The sequence below is a fragment of the Theobroma cacao genome, chromosome 1 (assembly GCF_000208745.1).
Source record: "Theobroma cacao cultivar B97-61/B2 chromosome 1, Criollo_cocoa_genome_V2, whole genome shotgun sequence".
In the NCBI taxonomy this organism is placed as follows: Eukaryota; Viridiplantae; Streptophyta; class Magnoliopsida; order Malvales; family Malvaceae; genus Theobroma; species Theobroma cacao.
In genome coordinates this window covers 11,432,184-11,454,458 of record NC_030850.1, presented here as the reverse complement: position 1 = coordinate 11,454,458, position 22,275 = coordinate 11,432,184, and positions in this window count along the sequence as shown.

The following is a 22,275-nucleotide window of genomic DNA, read 5'->3' as shown; positions in this document are numbered from 1 at the left end:
AACTTTAAATTTTCTATCACAAAGTTGACTAATGCTTAGTAAATTATGTTTTAGGCCTTTCACAAACAAAACATGCTTGATTTGAGTTTGACATGTGTTATCAATGGTTCTAATTCCTTGGATAATACCCTTAGAGTCATCACTAAAGGAAACACTACCACTCTTGTTTCTATCAAGCTTAGCAAACAAGTTCTCATCGTCGGTCATGTGTTTTGAGCAACCACTGTCCAAGTACCAAGGCTGTATTTCCTTTGGTTGAGCTTCAAAACATTGATCCTTTTGTCCTTACTCAACCTACAAAATAGAATTTTAGTTTTTCTTTAAAGGTACCTATACTTTGATGGGTCTTTGGGGTTAGCAATCATATGGGATCCTTTAAAAACCCAAACCAACTTAGTCTTAAGACGATTCCTACTATTATGTTAAGAATCATAAGACATGTGATCTTTCTTACCATATAGATAATAATGACATGAGAATGCATAAATTTTCCTTCTAAGGTTTGTATTTCTTTTAGGCTTTTCTTCAGTTTTTAATTTCTCCCCCATCAAAACTTTAAATCTAGCATTTTTATCTATTACTCTTTGTAATTCAAGATTTTTGCTTTCTAATTCTAGCTTCAAGAGTTCAAAATCAATTTTGGATTGTTTGAGTTAAATTTGAAGCATATTCTTTTGATCAAAAATAAAGTTATACTCATGCTTGATTTTTTTTCTAATTCATTATCCAAGGATATGGCCTTTTTTCTCATAGTTTTATATTTCAAAGCAAGTTTTTCAAATTTAGCATATAGGCAATCTTATTCATCTTGAAAATCATCATAAGAAATATCACATAGGTTAAATGTTACTTCAAATTCTTATTTTCTTGCCATCAAGCATAAATTTGCTCATTCTTTTAATTTTTCTCTTTCTTCTTATGAGCTTGAAGAGTTATTATTGGACCATGTTGCTGCCACTATTGCTTTCTTTGTTTTCTTCACCTTTTATGAAGATTATTCTTTTAGCATTAGACATTCAGATATGAAATGTCCTGGTTTCTTACATCCAAACCAAATCATCTCATCTTTTTTGTTGAGATCACCTTTGTGCTTATTTTTTGAATAGAAACCTTGGTCTTTCTTATAATTTTTCCTTCCATACCTTCTGCCCTTTTGTCCTATCAGCTTTCTAAATCTTTGGGCCATCATTGCTAATTCTTCATCATCATCACTTGATAATTCTTCGAGTTCTTCCTCAAGTGTACTAATCTTTAGTGCAAGATTTTTCCTTTTCTGTTTGGCTTTTTTCTTTTACTCCTATTCTTTTTCCTTCATTTCAAGTTCTTGTATGAGGAATGAGCCATAAATTTCCTTAAGTGTGACCACATTGAGATCTTTGGCCTCTTAGATGGCAGTGATCTTGGGTTTTCAGCTTTTTGGGAGGCATATAAATAGTTTTTTACTAACTCATAACTCATGTTCAGGGATGGTTTTTCCAAGTTAATTGAGCTTGCTTGTAATATTGGTAAACCTATCGAACATGGTAGAGATATATTCACTCCATTTCATTTTGAACATTTCATAATTATGGGTGAGTAAGGTAATTTTGGACTCATTTTCTTGTGAAGTCTCTTCATGAATGACTTTAAAATTATCCCAAATCTCTTTGGCTATTGCACAACTAGAGATTTTGTTGAATTTTATAAGGGTCAGTGCACAGTGAAAGGTGTTTATCGCTTTAAAATTTGTTTGAACCTTTTTAACTTCAGCTTCAGTCCACTCAGCTCTTAGCTTGGAATTCTTTCATATGTGACAATGCTAGGTAAGGTGGGAACAAAGGGTTTTCCTATGATTACATCCCACATTTCATAGGCAATGGCTTAAATATACATAGACATCCTAGTATTTCAATAAGCATAATTTGATCTATCAAATAGAGGAGACCTATTTGTGCATTTGACCATCAACAACTACAGATTTTTGTAAAGTCATATAAATCTCCCCTAAAGATGTCAGGCTTTAAAATGAGAGTTTGGTTTTGATACCACTTGTTTGTCCCATTGGAGTGCTAAAAAAGGGTCAATAGCACTAAAAATTTTAAGTTTAGCCCTTTTTGAGTTGTACAACTTTTAACCAATTAGAGGGAAAGAGATGTAAAGCTTGTAGTATCTAAAAGACACCAAGTAAGGAAATGGTAAAAAGAAGTGGACAATGCAAAAATGTTTATAGTGGTTCGGCCCCCTTGACCTGCATCTACTACCTTGATCTTCCAATCAAAGATTTTAAACCCAACTTCACTATACCAGTGGAATTAACAACTTCCACCAAGCTTTTACAAGGTGAGCTTCTAACCTAAGCTCTACGCCTTTACAACAAGCTTTAAAGTGCTTTCTACACCCTAATTTCCTAAAAAGGAGAAGAAAAAAGAAATACTACTAGAAGTCTTAAACAAATTTGGAAAGATTATAAGCAAGCTCAAACACTTTTTCTGAAATAAGAATGAAAGACAAGTGTTTTTGGTGAAGTATGTTTGGCTTTTGGCTTAAAATGGCTCTTTTCTATTTTAATTTCATTTCTTTGATTGTTGGAGCTTCCTTGTATACTTGGGGAGTCAGATTTTTCTGTTAAAAATAGTTTTTAGCCATTGGAGACAACTTTGATGTCATTATAGCCATTATTTTGTCCTCTAGTGCTTAAATTTAAATGGACAGACAGAGTTCAACTAATTAGTTACAAGCAACTCTAACTGATTACAGTTTTTCTACCTTACACTATCTTGTTGCTATATACTCTACATTAACCAATTACAAAAGACTCTAACCGATTAAGAGATCTCTATCTTCAAGCTTTTTTACTTTAGCAGACTTCCTCTAACTAGTTAACTCTCCTTTTAACAGATTGGAGTTTCCTTTCTTTTACCCTTAACCAATTAAGATAAGCTTTAATCAATTAAAAAATCTTCAAATTTGTAATTCCTCATTTTAGCTCCATTCAATGGTCAACTTCACTTTAAATTTGAATTTTGGCTCTTAGAGATTCTTCCAATCTTGTGCTATAACCGATTAGCACACATTTGTTTTCCTTTGTCTAGCACCTTCTTAATCAGTTAAGCCTAGTGCTAACTGATTAACATTTTTTTTTTTTTGCTTCAACTTGTAACCTAGCCATTCCTTAACTAATTAAAGCCTTTTGATAATCATTTACAAAAGCCCTATTTTCACTAACTCTTTTCATTTTTCCCACTTTAACTGTACTAATTAAGTGTGTAGGATATTATTCAATTCCCTTAACAAATTTGTTAATTAAAAGCAAGTCAAGATGCTTGCTAAATTTAAATAAGAGTTAATCAGTTAAAGAAAGAAAGAACAAATTGATTAGTGAAGATAGAACTTTAGTAACTAATTAACAACGACCCTTAAGCAGTTAAAGCGTAACTGGGCACTGGGTTAAAGCAGGACAAAGAAGCCTTAATCAGTTAGTACTAGGCTTAACTGATTAAGGAGGTGCTGAAGGTTGAAAACAAAGTCATGTTAATCGGTTAAGGAGTTTGGTTAATTGGTTAGAGCACAAAGACCCAGTACCTTCAAGTGCCAAAATCAAATTTGTTAATCAGTTAAGTTTAAAGGAAGTGAAGCTCCAATCAGTTAAGGAAAGAGTTAACCAATTAAAAGAAGTCTACTAAGTAGAAAACTTTGAAGACAAAAATCTCTTAATTGGTTAAAATCTCCTTTAATTGGTTAATATAATGTACACAGCTACAAGACAATGCCAAGGAGAGAAGTTGTAATCAGTTAGAGCTTGCTAGTAACTAGTTAGCCGAACTCTGTTTACTTATTTAAATTTTAACACTAAAAGATAAAATAATGACTAAAATGGCATCGGAGTTGTCTCTAACAGCTAGAATCTATCCTAAAAAACAAAATTTGATTCTTTAAGAATAAAAGGAGACTTCAACAGTAAAAAAAAAATAGATTGAAGCATAAAAGGGCCATTTTAAGCAAAAGCTAAAGAACCTTCACCAAAAACACTTGTTCTTCACTCTTATTTCTGTAAAAGTGTTTGAGTTTGATTGTAATCTTTTTAGATCTTTAAAGGTGATTAATTGTACTTTTTTTCTTCTTTTTTTCTTGGGAATTTAGAGTATGGGAAGCATCAAAAAGTCATTGTAAGGGATTAGAGCTTAGGTTAGAAGCTTGTCTTGTAAAAGCTTGTTGGAAGCTATCAATTCCATTGGGATAATGAAGTTGAGTTGAAAATCCTTGATTGGGAGATCAAGGTAATGGATATAGGTCAAAGGGACTAAAACACTGTAAATACTATTGCATTGTCTATTTCTCTTTATCTTTCCTTACTTGGTGTCTTTTAATTCTAACATGTTCTAAACCATCTTCTCTCTAGCTGATTAAGAGCTCTACAAGCTCAAAGGTATTAACCTTAAAATTTTAAGTGTTATTCACCCCCTCTTTAACACTCCAACGAGACAAACAAGTGGTTTCAAAGCCAAACCCTCAAATTTAAGGCTTCACAACCTTATGAGAGATCTATATGGCTTTACAAAAATCTGTTGTTGCTAAGGATCAATCCATAAATAGGCCTCTTTTATCTGATGAATTAAATTATGCCTATTAAAGTACTAGGATGTCTATCTATATTAGAGTTCTTGAGTTTAAGATGTGGGACGTGATTACAAGAAGACCTTATATTTCCACATCACCTAGTTTTGTCACAAGAGAGAAAATTCCCAAGCCAAGGTCAAAGTGGACTAAAGCTGAAGTTAAAAAAGTTCAAACCAATTTAAAGCTACCAACACTCTCCATTTTGTGTTAACCTTAATTGAATTTAATAAAATCTTTAGTTGTACCATAGCCAAAGAGATTTGAGAAAAGCTTAGGATCATCCATGAAAGGACTTCTTAAGTTAAGAAGTTCAAAATTGCCTTACTCACCCATAACTATGAAATGTTCAAAATGAAACCGAGTGAAGATATCTCAACCATGTTTAATGGGTTCACCAAAATTATAAACAAGCTCAATCAACTTGGCAAAACTATTCCTGAAACATGAGTTGGTTAAGAGATTGCTTAGATGTCTCCCAAAAAGTTGAAAACCTAAAGTCACTGCCATCCGTAAGGCAAAAGACTTAAACAATCACTCTTGATGAAATCTATGGCTTTTTTCTCAAACATGAACTTGAGTTAAAGGAAAAAGAAGAAAAAGAAAAAAAGAAAGCCAAAGATAAAAAGAAGAACCTAGACATGACAATCACCACACTTGAGGAAGAGTTGGAAAATCTTTCAAGTGATGATGATGAAGAGCTGGCTATGTTGGCCAAAAGATTCAGGAAACTCATAAGGAAAAAAAAGCAGAAGATTTGAAAGAAAGAACTTCAAGAAAGATCAAGGTCCTTCATGCAAAAACCAAGACATTTCAAATCTGAATGTCCAATGTTAAAAGAAGAATCTTCAAAAAGGATGAAGAAATCAAAGAAAGCAATGGTGGAAACAACACGGCCTAATAGTGACTCCTAAAGCTCAGAAGAAGAAAAAAAATTAGAAAATAGAGCAAATTTTTGCTTGATGGCAAGATAAGGGGAATTTGAGGTAACATCTAACTCTTATGATATTTCTTATGATGATCTACAAGATGAATAAGATTGCCTATATGTTGAATTTGAAAAATTTGCTTTGAAATATAAAATTATGAGGAAAAAGTTATGGTATTAAATAAAGAATTAGAAAAAATTAGGCTTGATTTCGATTGTACTTTTGAGCAAAGAAATATTTTTTAAATAGAACTTGAGCATTCCAAAACTAAATTTGAACTTCTGAGGTTAGAATTAGAAAGAAAAAATTTAGAATTACAAAGAGTTGTTGATGAAAATGTTGCATTTAAAGTTGAAATATAAGAAAGATCAAAGCTGAAATCAAAAAGTGAATAAAAGCCTAAAAGAAATACAAACCTTAGAAAGAAAATGTGTCATTTTTATGTATATGGTAAGAAAAGTCACTTGTCCTATGATTGTTATCATAATAATAAAAATCTTCCTAAAACCAAGTTGGTTTGGGTTCCTAAAGGATCCCATGTGATGGCTTACCTCAAAGGACCCATCAAAGTATGGACACCTTTAAAGAAAAACTAAAATCTGTTTTGTAGGTGGAGCAAGGACAAAAAGATCAATGTTTTGAAGCTTAACCAAATGAAAGGCAACATTGGTTCTTAGATAGTGGCTGCTTAAGACACATGATCGAAAATGAGAAGCTATTTTCAAAGCTTGATAAGAGGAATAGTGGTTGTGTTTCCTTTAATGATGACTCCAAATGTCTTATCCAAGGAATAGAAACCATTGGTAATATCTCTCAAACTCAAATCAAGCATGTTTTATTTGTCAAAGGTCTAAAGCATAACCTACTAAGCATTAGTCAGCTTTGTGATAGAGGCTATAGAGTAGGTTTTGATTCTTATGGATGTCAAGTGATTGATATTGTTATTAACAAAGTTGCATTCATTGGCATAAGAATTAAAAATATGTATGTTATCTTTCTTGTTGAAATTGAGTATAGGGAAACATGTCTTATTGCCAATGATGTGTGAGATAATTGCTTGTGGCATAGAAGATTAGGACATATTATTATGCACACCATATCAAAACTCTTAAGAAAAGACCTAGTCATTGGACTTTTGAAGATACCCTTTGAAAATGGCAAGGTTCGTGATGCTTATCCATTTGGAAAACATGTTAGAAATTCATTTAAATCTAGTTAAATCATATCACTTCCAAGCCACATGAATTATTGCATGTTGACTTCTTTAAACCAATCACTATTGCTAGTCTAGGAGGCAAGTCATATGGCTTCGTTATTGTAGATGATTACTCTAGATATACATCGGTATATTTTCTTACTCACAAAGATGATGCATTGCCAACTTTTGTTAAAAATTATAAAATAGTTCAAAATGATAAAGATCTTACCATTGTTAATGTTAGGAGTGACCATGGTGGTGAATTTGAAATTGACAATTTTGCAATATTTTGCAATGAAAATGGTTTTGACCATAACTTTTTGGCTATTAGAACTCCACAACAAGATGGAGTTATTGAAAGAAAGAATAAGACTTTAAAAGAAATGGCAAGGACAATGCTTTGTGAAAACAACTTGCCAAAATATTTCTGAGCTGAAGTTGTGAACATTACAACTTATATATTAAACAGAGTTTCCATTAAAGCCATGATTTCTAAAACCCCTTATGAGCTTTACAAAGGAATAAAACCAAACATTTCTCACTTAAGGAGTTTTAGATGCAAATGTTTTGTTTAAAAAAATGAAAAACACAAATTGGAAAATTTTGATGCTAAGAGTGATGAGCCAGTTTTCTTAGGCTATGCATTGAACTCTAAANAAAGAGTTCAAAATGAAAAAGGTCTTACCATTGTTAGTGTTAGGAGTGACCATGGTGGTGAATTTGAAATTGACAATTTTGCAATATTTTGCAATGAAAATGGTTTTGACCATAATTTTTTTGCTCCTAGAACTCCACAACAATATGGAGTTGTTGAAAGAAAGAATAGGGCTTTAAAAGAATGACTATGACAATGCTTTGTGAAAACAACTTGCCAAAATATTTCTGAGCTGAAGTTGTGAACATTACAACTTATATATTAAACAGAGTTTCCATTAAAGCCATGATTTCTAAAACCCCTTATGAGCTTTACAAAGGAATAAAACCAAACATTTCTCACTTAAGGAGTTTTAGATGCAAATGTTTTGTTTAAAAAAATGAAAAACACAAATTGGAAAATTTTGATGCTAAGAGTGATGAGCCAGTTTTCTTAGGCTATGCATTGAACTCTAAATAATATAGGGTGTTTAACAAAAGAGCTTTAGTTATAGAAGAGTCAATTCACATTGATTTTGATAAGACTAATGTTACACAAAGGATGGTAGTGTTTGATGATGATGATGCAGATGACATTGAGAAGAAAATAGAGAAGATGAGCTTGGATAACAAAGAAAATGATGTAAAGAGCTTGAAAGAGAAAGATGAGGAGGAACCACCATTAGAGAACTTACAAAGAACTGAAAAACAGCACAACGATCTTCTTAGAAGCTGGAGATTTGTAAAAAATCATCCTCAAGAATTAACCATTGGTGATCCCTTATAAGGTGTCAAAATTAGAAAGATATTAAAAGAAGCTTGTGAGAATCTTGCATTCATATCACAAGTGAAAACCTAAAAACTTCAAGGAAGTTGAAAAGGAAGAGAGTTGGATGATAGCCATACAAAAGAAGTTGGGCCAATTTGAAAGGAACAAAGTTTGGACCTTAGTTCTAAGGCCAACTAACCATCTAAATGTTGGTATTAAATGGGTACTCAAGAATAAGATGGATGAGTTGGGAAATGTGGTAAAAAACAATGCAAGGTTATTTGCACAAGTATACAATCAAGAGAAAGGTACTGATTATGATGAAACTTTTGCTCCAGTAACTAGATTAGAAGCTATTAGACTTTTACTTGCTTATGCATGTTTTATGGATTTTAAATTGTTTTAAATGGATGTTAAAAGTGTATTTCTTAATGGCTTTATACACAAAGAAGTATAGGTTGAACAGTCCCTTGGTTTTGAAGTCTTTGGTAAACTTGACCATGTGTATAAATTTCATAAAACCTTATATGGATTGAAAAAAGCTCTTAGAGCTTGGTATGAAAGACTTTCCAAATTTTTAATTAACAAAAGATATTCTAGGGGGAACGTAGATAATACTTTGTTTATTAAGCAAAATGAAACTAATTTAATTATAGTTCAAATATATGCTGATGATATTGTGTTTGGTTCTACTAATGAAAGGTTGTTTGAGAATTTTGCTAAAGAAATGCAGGAAGAATTTGAAATGAGCATGATGGGAGAGCTAAAGTTTTTTCTTAGTCTACAAATCAAGTAATGTGAGGATAGAATATTCATCAACCAAGAGAAATATACCAAAGAAATGCTAAAGAAATTTGGTGGGATGAATATGAAATCCATTGAAACTCCTATGAGTCCTTTCACTAAGCTTGACAAAGATGGTAACGAAAAATATGTGGACCAAAAACTCTATAGAGGTACGATTGGCTCACTTCTCTATCTAACTGCAAGTAGACCTGATATTTTGTTTAGTGTTTACCTATGTGTAAGATTCCAATCATGTCCTAAAGAATCACATTTGACTGTAGTGAAAATGATTTTCAAATATCTCTTGGATACTCAAGGCTTAGGCCAATTGTATCCAAAAGGTTCATCTTTTAATCTATTTGGCTATTCCGATGCTAATTTTGTTAGTAGCAAAACTAATCAGAAAAACACTAATAGTACTTATCAATTCCTTGGAAACATGTTTATGTCTTGGTTTTGCAAGAAATAAAATTCTGTTACTTTATCAACTGTTGAAACTAAATATATCTCACTAGGTAGTTGTTGTGACAAATCCTATAGATTAGGCAACAACTAAATGATTTTGGACTGGCTATGCATAAAGTTCTCATATATTGTGGAAATATAAGTGCCATAAATATTTCCAAAAATCCTATTCAACACTCTAGAACAAAGCACATAGAAATTAGACATCATTTCATTAAAGATCATGTGCTTAAAGGCGGTATTGAAATAGCTTTTGTAGACACCTTGAATCAATTGACTGACATTTTCATAAAACCATTGAATGAAGAACAATTTTGTAGAATTAGTAGAGAATTAGGAATGATGTTAATGATGTCTAATTACGCTAAATTGATCATGTTTTTTATGATTGATAGCGTGGAAATTGTGTTTACATTTTTATGTAATCAACTAGGAAATGTTTTAATTAGTTAAAGAAACATTAGAAGGGAGATAAGATTTTTATTAATCAGTTTAAGACCTCCTTAATCAATTAAAACGTTTTTGTGTTGAGGTAGCTAACCTAAGTCAGTGAGTTCCTAACTAGTCAGAAATTCCCTTAACGAATTAATGAAAGCCTAGAAGTTTGAAAAGTTTCAAGTCAGAAACTCAATAATCGGTTGAGACCTACACTAATCGATTAAAGCACCTCAGTCAATGAAAAAACTAACACGTGGAAAAATTTCAAATAAAAAAAATTTGGGCAGGTGATATGGGAAACCACCCATTCAAAACGTGGGGTAACTGGTTATTAAACCACCCTAAGGACTCTCTAACTACTTAAAAAGCCCATTCCCTAAAAAATTAAAGTCTTAAAAGCTTCGAATCTCTTTTCTCTCTCTGAAACCTGATAAACTCTAAGTGCACTCCATCAAAAAATCCATGGTTAAAACCTCTTTTACACACTAAGTTTCTGACAAAGGGAAGAAGAAAATAGTGGGTGATGATTCTCCTTTCCTCTTCCAAAGAAAAAGGCCAAAACCTAAGGTCCTTCAACCTAGAAAAAGGGGGAAAGTGAGAAAAAAATTGTAGGGAAAGAGAAAGCAACAGTTACTGTAAGGGCTTGCATAGTAAAAGGTACAATTTTCACCTCTCGATTTAGAAGGAAGATGCATGCTGATAGATTAAGAAAATAGAAAATGCAATTGTGACCGGTGAAAAATTATTTGATTGGCCAAGCTTCGATGAAACACCTGCTGTGAAGAGAGATTTTGAAAAGTANAGAAAAATGGGGAAAGTGAGAAAAAAATTGTAGGGAAAGAGAAAGCAACAGTTACTGTAAGGGCTTGCATAGTAAAAGGTACAATTTTCACTTCTCGATTTAGAAGGAAGATGCATGCTGATAGATTAAGAAAATAGAAAATGCAATTGTGACCGGTGAAAAATTATTTGATTGGCCAAGCTTCGATGAAACACCTGCTGTGAAGAGAGATTTTGAAAAGTATTTTGAGGAATTAAGATTGAAAATTTTGAATACTTTTGGGGATAGGATGTTTAGTCCCACGTTGGTAAAGGAATTTTATTCTAATAGAGTTTTGAATAGGAATGAAGTTGTTAACTAAGAGAAATTCATAGAAGATGGATTGAATGTTTTTTTTAGTGGAAAAGAATTTTTGATCACAACTAACTTAGAATAATTTATAAAAACAAAATGTGAAGTAGGTGAATTCAAGATGTCAGAAAAGTATGATCCTAACCCTATTTGAGAAATAGTGACTGGGAAAAAAGAGAAATTTTCATCTAAGAGGTATGCTATTGATATAAAAAATGCACAACTAAGAATCTTTCACTACTTCATTGCTACCACACTCTATGGAAGAAGCAGCAGCTTTAGTTGCGTAAGTGTTCAATATCTGTGGTTGATAGAGTTAGCTTTCAATGATATCCCAAATTTGCCTTATGACAACATCATCTCAACTCTTGTCAAGAAAAAAGGTTTGAAGTGTCAAATTTCAAGCACACTTAATAAAAAAAAAGGTCAAGGAATTTTTTTAGGGAATACATTGAATATGGGATATAAGTTGGAAAGAAGAGAGTGCATCAAAGGTATTAGAAGCACATCAATCCCACTCGAAATCGAAACTCCTTCTACACTTCAAGCAAGAGTCAATCAAGCCCTCTACCAAGGTGAAATGATGTTCAACCTTTTTTATGAGGATTGATGAAAAGCTTATTGAACAAGCTGGAAAAATAGCAAAAATTGAGGAAAAGCTTCAACACCTTAAAGATCTCTTACTCCAAGAAAAAGGAACCAAATCCCTTGCTCTAAAAAACCAAGCCACAACTACAAGTGCTTCCAATGAAAGAATTACCACAGAGTAGTTTGAGTTACATGCATCTGACCATGAAGGTGACTCTAAGAAAGAAAAAGCTAAAAATGCACACATGGATCAAACTGAAGAAGGAAATTTAAAAAAAAAAGCTGTGGAAGTGGAAAAAGAAAAAGAAAAAGAACAAACAACAAAAAGAAATGATCAAGTAGAAGAAATAGAGCAAGAACAAGAAGCTGGAAAAGAGGAGTTGAGTGAAAAAGAGATAGAGGTGTCAAAATTCATTGATGAACTACTCAAAAAGGCTAAAGTTGATTAGCAGAGGGCAAAAGATAGAATGGAGCAAGAGGCTCAAATAGCCTAAGTAAAATCAAAAGAGATTATCACATAGCCAATTTAGGACAATTGTAAGATAACAGTTGCTGCATCAACATCTCAAAAACCATTTGGCAAAGGTAGAAAAATATTGGCTATCAAAACCACTACCTTTAAGAGAAGAAAGTCAACTAGATTGGCCTTGACCACTATTAAACAGCTTTATAAACCTGAGACTCCTTCAATTATCTCTTCCACCTATACTTCCTCATCCTCATCCAGCTCATTTCCTAAGCCTCTAAAAGTGCATTTTGGCACTAATGAATCCTCACCCTTCTTAGGCTCTAAATAGGATTTTTTTTTTTGGATGATGACAAAAAAGGGGAGAAAAGATTTAAGAGATTAAAGAGTGGGAGTAAGAACCAACTAGAAAGTAATCTATTAAGAAAAACAAACTCAGTTTTTAGCTATGTTTTTTTTTATGGGTGTGTTTTGTGTTGAACAATGTTTATGTGGTTTATACTGTGTTGAGTTTTATGTTTTTATGCTAAACTTGTGTTGAATGGTTGAATAGTATAAATATATATATATATATACACACACATGCTCTTATGATTGAATGCCCTTATTTTTCATGTTCATGTATTGAATATTTTTATTGTTCTTAGTGCACATATTTAGGGGGAGCAATCCCCAAATCTGCACATAAAGTTGTTGTTCTATATAGACATTGCACTCTTAATCTATGAGTGTTTTGTCATCATAAAAAAAAAAAAAGAGAATGTTGACTCCATATATTTTTTATGATAAAAAAACATTCCTTATTCATTAATATCTAACTCTACTAATATAGTGTGCTGGATATTATTTAATTTCCCTAACAAATTTGTTAATTAAAGGCAAGTCAAGATGCTTGCTAAATTTAAAGAAGAGTTAATCAGTTAAAGAAAGAAAGAACAAAATAATTAATGAAGACAAAACTTTAGCAACTGGTTAACAAGGAGCCTTAACCAGTTAAGGCATAACTATGCGTTGAGTTAAAGCAAGACAAAGGAGTGTTAATCAGTTAGCACTAAGTTTAACTGATTAAAAAGGTGCTGGAGGCTAAAAAAAAAGTCATGCTAATTAGTTAAGGAGTATGGTTATTAGGTTAGAGTAGAAGGACCCAGTATCTTCAAATGTCAAAATCAAATTTGAAAGAAGGTTGACCGTTAAAGGGAGCCAAACTAGAGAATATCTAATTCTAAGATTTTCTAACTGATTAGAGCTTGTGTTAATTGGTTAACACTAAAGGAAGTGAAGCTACAATAAGTTAAAGAGATAGTTAATCAATTAAAGGAAGTTTGCTCAGTAGAGAACTTTGAAGATAGAGATCTTTTAATCGGTTAGAGTCTCCTCTAATCAGTTAACACAGTGTACATAGCTGCAAGACAGTGCAAGGTAGAAAAGCTGTAATTGGTTAAAGCTTGCCAATAACTAGTTAGCCAAACTCTGTCTACTCATTTGTATTGAAACATTTGAGGACAAAATAACAGCTAGAATGGTGTCAACGTTGTCTCTAATGGCTAAAATCTATCTTAAATAGCAAAATCTCATTCTCCAAGTATAAAAGGAAGCTTCAACAGTAAAAGAAAATAAATTGAAGCGCAAAAGAGCCATTTTGAGCAAAAAACCNTAAGATAAATAATAGGCTTGCTTGGGTTTAGTGGATTACGTCCATTGGACCCTTGCGCCGGTCATGGCCCGAAATTTGGGTCGTGACATTTGAATAGAAAAATCTATCTCTCTAAGTATAAAAGGAAGCTTCAACAGTAAAAGAAAATAAATTGAAGCGCAAAAGAGCCATTTTGAGCAAAAAGCCAAAGAACCTTCATAAAAAACACTTACTCTCCACTCTTATTTTTGAAAAAGTATTTAAGCTTGATTGTAATTTTTTCAAATCTTTAAAGGTGATTAGTTGTACTTTTTTTTTCTTCAGAATTAAAGTGTGAGAAGCACTCTAACAATCATTGTAAGAGATTAGAGCTTTGGTTAGAAGATTACCTTGTAAAAGCTTGGTGAAAATTGTCAATTTCACTAGTATGGTGAAATTGAGTTAAAAATCTTTGATTGGGATATCAAGATATTGGATGTAAATCAAGGGGACCAAGTCACTATATATACTCTTATATTATTCACTTTTCTCTACTTTTTCTTACTTAGTGTCTTTTAATTTGAACAGGTTCTAAACCATCATTCCTCTAGCTAATTAAGTGCTCTACAAGCTCAAAGGTGCTGACCTTAAAATTTTAAATACTATTTACCTCCTTTTAACACTCAAATGGAATCAACATGAAATAAGATCAATGGACTCTTTATAGGTGTTATATTTCAAATAGATTTAATAATTTTATAAAACACATTTTTTTAAACTATAAACTTTCAGATTTTCAGAAAGAAAAGATTAAATCGATAGCATAAGCGATGACATAAACTATAAACTATAGGCAGTCTCGTAAGTTTCTTAGAGAAATGTTAAAGAGATGACATAAGCGATGATGTCTAATGCCTGTGGACGCTTTGCAATTGCTACAATACTACTTTGTGGTCTCCATGTCAGCGATTTACAGGTCGCCCTTTACAATTCACTTGAAAATAAAGTTGATAATCAATAGAATAATGATTTTATTAAAGTCACTTGGACCTGGCCGAGTCACTTATTTAAGTTCGTTCCAAGATATTATTATATAGATAATAAAATTTAAAAACAAAATGGAGACTAAAATCTTACGCCCTCAACTTAGTAAAAGGAGGGAGATATAATATCATAAATTAAGGTATGTATGTCCAAATTGTTGATTTTTGAGTTTTAATTTTTGGTAAATATTAAGAGACTGTATATAAAAGGAATTGAAATTCGAACTTTGGAGTTAATTTTTTTAAAAAAATAACAACGAATTCAAACAAATTATATTTGAGACGTTGACATTGTATACTTTATATAAATTCAATAAAAGGTTTATGTTTTTTTTTTTCCTTATCCTTTCAACGAGTGGAGAGAGTTAAAAGTATTAACATATTTCTAGAAGATAGTCTAGAAATTATACCTATGTATTATTCGTTAATTATCTGTAAGGGCAAATAATTTTGAGCCCACATTGGCTTGTCACAATCAGATTGGATAGCGGTCAGAAATCATGTCACTTATGTGTCGATAGCTCTGTGACAGGACTTCAAACTCTTCACAGGCCAGGTTTTCCGTTCAAGTCCGAAGGTCCGTTGGATTTATAAGCGGGTTTAGATAAAATTTAAAGACCGTTTGATGGGTCTAGGAACAAACTTGAGGCTCATTTAAAGTTCAGGCAGGCCGGGCCCGATTATGAAATTTACAGCCCAAACTTGACCCTGCCAAATTAATTAATTAAAAAATAACTTAAGGTTAATATATATTCTACGTAAAAGAAACCCACAGGAACTATCTGTTAAGTGTTAAGAGTTAAAAACCTTTCGAAATGGAAAGGTTTAAATAGTAAAAGAAATCCTAAATTATTTCATTTATGTAAAAGAATCCCTTTTCTTTTATTGCATTTGAAAGAGCTTTTGTATTCAAATAAATCTTTTAATTTTAACAGAAAATTAACAGTAAACTTAATGCCAATTGATATTTTCTATCTACAAGATATATAATGTGACCACATCATATATTACATGATAGAAAATATCAATTAATATTGGGTTTGACAACTGTTAATTAATTTTTTTCTTAAAGTTAAAAGATTGAGCAGGTAAATTTTAAAGGATAATGACTTTCCGTTAAAGTTAAGAGCTTTTCTTAATATTTAAGCCAAATGAAAATAATATTTTGTTCATTAATTAATGCATAATCTCTCTCTTAAAAAGAGTAAGATTCGAATCATCTTCTCAAAATATAAAAGAAAGAGTAAACTCTAATTTTGGAATTGTTTTCAACTTAATTACACTATAAAAACAAAAGCAACCTTTTATGATAGAATTTTTTGTTAAAATTACTTCTTTTTCGATGAAATTTCAATAAAATTTAATTTATAAAAAAATCCATGAGATTTTCTTAAGTAGGTAATGCTTTTTATTGAAAATGAAAATTATGTTGGTAATTGGTCACATTGGTGACAGAGTTATAATTTTTTGTTTGAGGGGGTGAAAACAAGAAATTCAATGTTTGTAGGGGTGAAATTATAATTTTTTTAAAAATAGAGAACAAAATTATAAAATTTAACTAAAACAAAGAACAATTATTAATAGAATTTTATTTATTGTTGTTTTGTTCCCTAGATAAGACTGATTCAGATAATTGAGCTTCAAAATCTTATTACAATTTTTGTCTCAAGTTTTTTAGAATGGTTTTATAATAGAACAGTTGAAAATAGCAGCACATTCTCATATACCGCTGTGTGTGTGCATGTGTGTGTGTTTTTTTTTTTACTTTCCAAACCTAATTTTTGCTTTGTTTTTGCTATCAATATGAAACTTTGATTTGCATAATCCTTGACTACTTCAAATTTATTATCATATTGATATTATTATTTTGTCCTTGGATATTGTTAATTGAATGTTCATACACACCTTTAGATGTTATATTTGCTCTGTTAATGATTTTCGTTCATATATATATATTGCATTATATTTTTACTGTTTTGTGTAAAATTCTATTAATTTATACAATTTTCACACTTTCTGTTTCATTTTATTATTTAATTATTTTTCTCCAATTCAGCTACCATTCTTATTATATCCTTTTTGAAAAACATATTATAAAATTTATACTATCATGTCATCATTACATTTACACATTATTTCAATTGTTTACTTTTACCTATAAACTACAATTGTTTGATTACAATTTGACATAATATCCAAGAAACAAATATAAAAAATCACTTAGTCTACTATAAGCTTCTTTTCAACTTTTGTTGTTTGACAATTACAGATGAAAACGCCTTCTCCTTTTTGTCTGAAGGTAGTAATCTTGCATCCATATTGTTAAATATCCATCATTCAATTACAAGCTTTTGATCCACTTTTGTAAAGAAACTTATTAGCAAACTACTAAAATGCCTACAGATATGATAGTGGTATCTTTTGCAACAAAATATTTTCTAAAATTGACACTTTCGGCAACTATTCTCTATGTTGATTAAATTACTCTTAGTCTATTTCTCTAAGTATCTTATACTACAGTTAAAAACAAAAATTCTATGTTTAGTTCATCTTGAGCGCAGCTCACGAGCAGCACGCTAGTGTGTGTATATATATATATATATATATATAGTAATAGTGAGTTCAAATTGAAGTTTCAATTGGGCTCCAATTGAATCAGAAGTGAGCCATTTGTAGGTTGTATTTTTTTTTTAATTTTCAACAAGTGACGCTTTTTATGATTGTGGGATTTTTGAGTCTTCTTTTGTCTTTTCACCATCAATCTTTCTTTTTCTTGATGGCGGCTTTTGGGATTTTCTCTCATTTCTTACTTTCTCTGTTCTTTTCATCGTTTTCTCCTTTTTTTCTTTTCATTGCTCTTTTCTTTTTTTGATTTTGTTTTATTTTCTTTCTTTCTTTGGTGCTTTTTTGTTCATTTTCTTTGCTATTTGATTCGTTAAGGTGCTGTTCTTCTTGATTTCTTTACTTTTTTTGTATTTGATTTGCAATTTTTCTGTGATTTGATGCCATTCTTGACTTTTGATTTGGTTTATTATTTCTTTGGCTTGGTTGTTTACTCTTTGTTCCAAAATTGGTTTGGTTTGCTCTTTTGTTTTGTTTTTTACATTTTGTATGCTTGATTTCCATTATGCTCTCCTTGTCTTCCTCTCTAAGTTTTGCTTGGTTTGGATCTTTTTTGGACTCTAAGTTCTTTGATCTTGTTATGGTTTTAATTATTGTTTAGGTTGTTGTCTTCATCTTTGACATTAAATTTCGATTGGAATGAGTTTTGGAGGTTTTTTTTTTTAATGTTGTGTGAATTCTTTGTTTCTATTTTATTTATTTTTTCTTATTTTTCGTGATGTTTAATTTGATTTTATGGTTTGGTTTTATTTTTTTTATTTTCTAATTTCAACAAATTTTTTAGCCATTATGTTTTTGACAAGTGTTTTTCCTTTTGTTGGTATAAATGGGTTTGGCTTTTTAAAAATATTTCTAAACTATGACTTTCAAATTGTTCAAATACAAGTAAATAATACCTTCTTATACAATACAATGCTCACGAGTAGTTACCAATTATTCAAAAATTTACTGTTTTCAACATAACATACTTAACTTTTTTTTCTTTTTTTTATCATAATTGATAACATCCTATATAATATTACATTCTTTTTGACCATCAATATATACTTTAATGTTAATAATTTAGTTAGCTGTACTATTTTGATAAAATCAACTACATAATTAAAGTTAACAATTTGTTCAACTACATTTTTCTAATAATATCAAATAAATAATTAAATGTTATGGATATTTTTGTGAATATCTATTTATGTTATCTATATCTAGATTTGATGTAAATTAGATTGGATTAGGATTTAATCCATCTAATATTTAAATGTTATCTTCATCTTGTAAATTTTATCAAGATAAATGAGTTATTTGTCTATAAATAGGTCCCCTCAACTCATTTGTAAATACACACTCTAATAAGATCTCTGTTCTCCCCCTAAATACTTTCTCTCTTCTCTTTAATTATTCTTTCAAGTTATCTTTATTCGTTCTTTTATGTTATTTTTTATAACACATTATCAGTACGATTCTCTAATATCTGACACTCAAGCTTCACAAAGTCAAAGTTTAATTTTTCTTTAGGTAATTTTTGTCTATTGTTACTTTGCCCAAATTTTACCAATTTATAATAAGTCAATTTTTAATTTTATATTAATTATTTTTCATCAATCAATTTATTGTTTTGCTTGCCAATTACAATATATTGTGTAATATTTACATTTATGTTCTTCTTTTAAGCTGTCATAATGTCAAATCTTACAAAGCTTGAATTTGTGGCTCTTGATATTACTAGTAAGAACTATCTATCTTGGATTCTAGATGCTGAAATCCATTTAGATGCTATGGGTATTGGAGACACAATCAAAGAAGAAAATAAAGCATCCAATCAGGATAAGGCAAAAGTAATGATTTTCCTTCACCACCATCTTAATGAAGGATTAAAAATTGAGTATCTCACAATAAAAGATCCAGTTGATCTTTGGAAAAGTCTAAAGGAAATATATGACTAATAGAAGACAGTAATTCTACCAAAAGCTCGTTATGATTGGGTGCATCTGCGATTGTAAGATTTTAAAACTGTAAGTGAGTATAACTCAGCATTATATATAATTAGTTCTAAACTAAAATTGTGTGAAGAAAAGGTGACTGATGCTGATTTATTAGAAACAACATTTTCTACTTTTCACGCCTCAAATGTGCTCCTGCAGCAGCAATATCGTGAAAAGGCTTTAAGAAATACTCTGAACTGATTTCATGTCTCCTTGTGGTTGAGGAGAATAACGAGCTATTGATGAAAAATCATGAATCTCGCCCAACTAGTTCTTCTCCATTTCTTGAAGTAAATGCGATATCATTTAAAAATTATGGTCATGGTCGTGGTCGTAATCATGGACATGAAAAGGTCGTCATAATTATTGCAGTCGTGGTAGTTACTCAAATTATTATTCTGATAATAAGAATACTCACTACAAGTAGATGAATAGTAAAGAGATACAAGAAAACGATAAAAGTGGATAAAGTAAAAAGAATATAGAAAATGTTTGTTATCAATGTGGCATGAAAGACCATTGATCACGTACCTGTCGTACACCAAAATATCTTGTTGAACTTTATCAAGCATCACTGAAAGATAAAAGAAAAAATATCGAAACAAATTTTGTTAAAGATGATAGCCAAGTTGATATAACACACTTGGATATTGTTGATTTTTTTGCCCACCCTGAAGGACGGATTGATTATTTGATTAGTGATGGAAATTCCAATAATGAAATTTCTTAAATTATCTGTTGATGTGTTTTAGTACAACTCTATTAAGAACTTGGCATGTTTAGTATAATTCTATTAAGAAGTTAATGTGTTTCAATATGTTTATTAGGAAGATTTTTTTTTGTATTTTAATAACAAAGTTTATATTTAATGTTCTCTTATATAAGTTTTTTACTATATATGTTTTATTTTCTTGAAAAAAATATGGATATTCATCTGGTTAGATCCAAGATCAATGAGGAAGATAAATGTCTAATAGATAGTGCTCCAACGCACACTATATTTAAAAATAAGAAATATTTTTCCCACTTGACAATAGAAGAAGCTAAAGTCAATACAATATTTGGTAGTACAAGATTAATTGAAGGCTTTGAAAAAGCCAATATTTCACTACTTGGAGGAATGAAGTTTATAATAAAAAATACATTATTTTCTATTAGGTCTTAAAGAAACTTATTAAGTTTTAAAGATATTCGTTTGAATGGATATTATATTAAGACAACGAATGAAAAAGACATTGAATACCTTTATATTACATCTATTATATTGGTTAAAAAATGTATATTGAAAAAATTACCCACTTTATCCTTTGAAATATATTACACAAATATTAAAATAATTAAAACTTATGTAAACTAGAAGTTTACTGATAATTTTAATATTTGGCATGACATGTTAGGCCATCCCAGATCAATAATGATGCAAAAAATTATTAAAAATTCATGTGGTCATCCATTGACAAACCAGAAGATTTTTCAATCTAATGAATTCTCATGTGCTGCATGCTCTCAAGGTAAATTAATTATAAGACCATCACCAGCTAAAGTTAGGATTGAATCTCCTACATTTTTGGAACATATTCAGGGTAATATATGTGGACCCATACATCCATCATGTGGACCATTAAGATATTTTATGGTTTTAATTGATGCATCAACAAAATGATCACATGTGTGTTTGTTATCAACTAGCAATTTGACATTTGCAAGATTACTTGCACAAATAATTAGTTTGCGAGCACATTTTTCTGATTATGCAATCAAAACAATTCGTCTTGACAATGTTGGTGAATTTACGTCTCAAGCTTTTAATGAATATTGCATATCTATTGGAATAAATGTTGAACAATCTATTAGTTATGTTCATACACAAAACAGTCTAGTAGAATCGTTTATCAAACGCCTTAAACTAATTGCAAGGCCATTACTTATGAAATCCAAACTCCCAATTTCTGCTTGGGGATATGCCATTTTGCATGCAGCAGTACTTGTATGCATCAGGCCAACGAGTTATCATAAATTCTTCCCTATATAATTAGTTTTTGGTCAGGAACCAAATATTTCCTATCTAAGAATTTTTGAATGTGCGGTATATGTTCCAATTGCTCCACCACAACGTACAAAGATGGGTCCTCAAAGGAGGTTAAGAATATATGTTGGATATGAATCTCTATCTATAATTAAATATCTTAAACCCTCAACAGGAGATTTATTCACTGCAAGGTTTACTGATTATCATTTTGATGAAACAATTTTTCAACATTAAGGGGAGAAAATAAGCAACTAGAAATGGAAATATCTTAGAATATATTGTCATTATCTAGTTTTGATCCTCGCACAAATCAATGTGAACAAGAAGTTCAAAAGATAATTCGTTTGCAAAATATAGCAAATCAGTGGCCAAACGCATATACTGACCTAAAGAGTAATTAAATCTCATATAATAGCTGCAAATGCTTCAATCAAAATTGATGTAGGACAATCTGCTGTTGCTAATAAGTCTAAGACACGCCAGAAGCATGGAAGACCAATCGGTTTCAAAGATAAGAATCCTCGAAAAAGAAAAGAAGCAAATATTCAAGATGGTTAAGAAGAGGAAACAAAAACTCTAGAAGAGACCCCTGATATAATTCCAAAAGAAATTCAGGTACATGAAATTAGTGAAAATGAAGAGATCTTAATAAATTATGTCATGACGAGAAAAAGATAGAACCGAAATGATATAAATGTCGATGATATTCTTGCATAAAATGTAACGCTCAATATTATGAAAGAAAATGAAGATCTTGAATTTACATTTGTTGAAGAATGTAGACATAGAAGTGATTGGCTAATGTGGAAAGACGTAATCAAAGTGGAATTAAATTAACTTGCAAAACGTGAAGTTTTTGGACTTGTAGTCCGTACACCAAATGGTGTAAAACTAGTGGGATATAAATCGGTATTTGTGCGGAAACGAAATGAGAAAGATGAGATTGTGAGATATATAGCACGACTTGTCGCACAAGGCTTTACCCAAAAACTT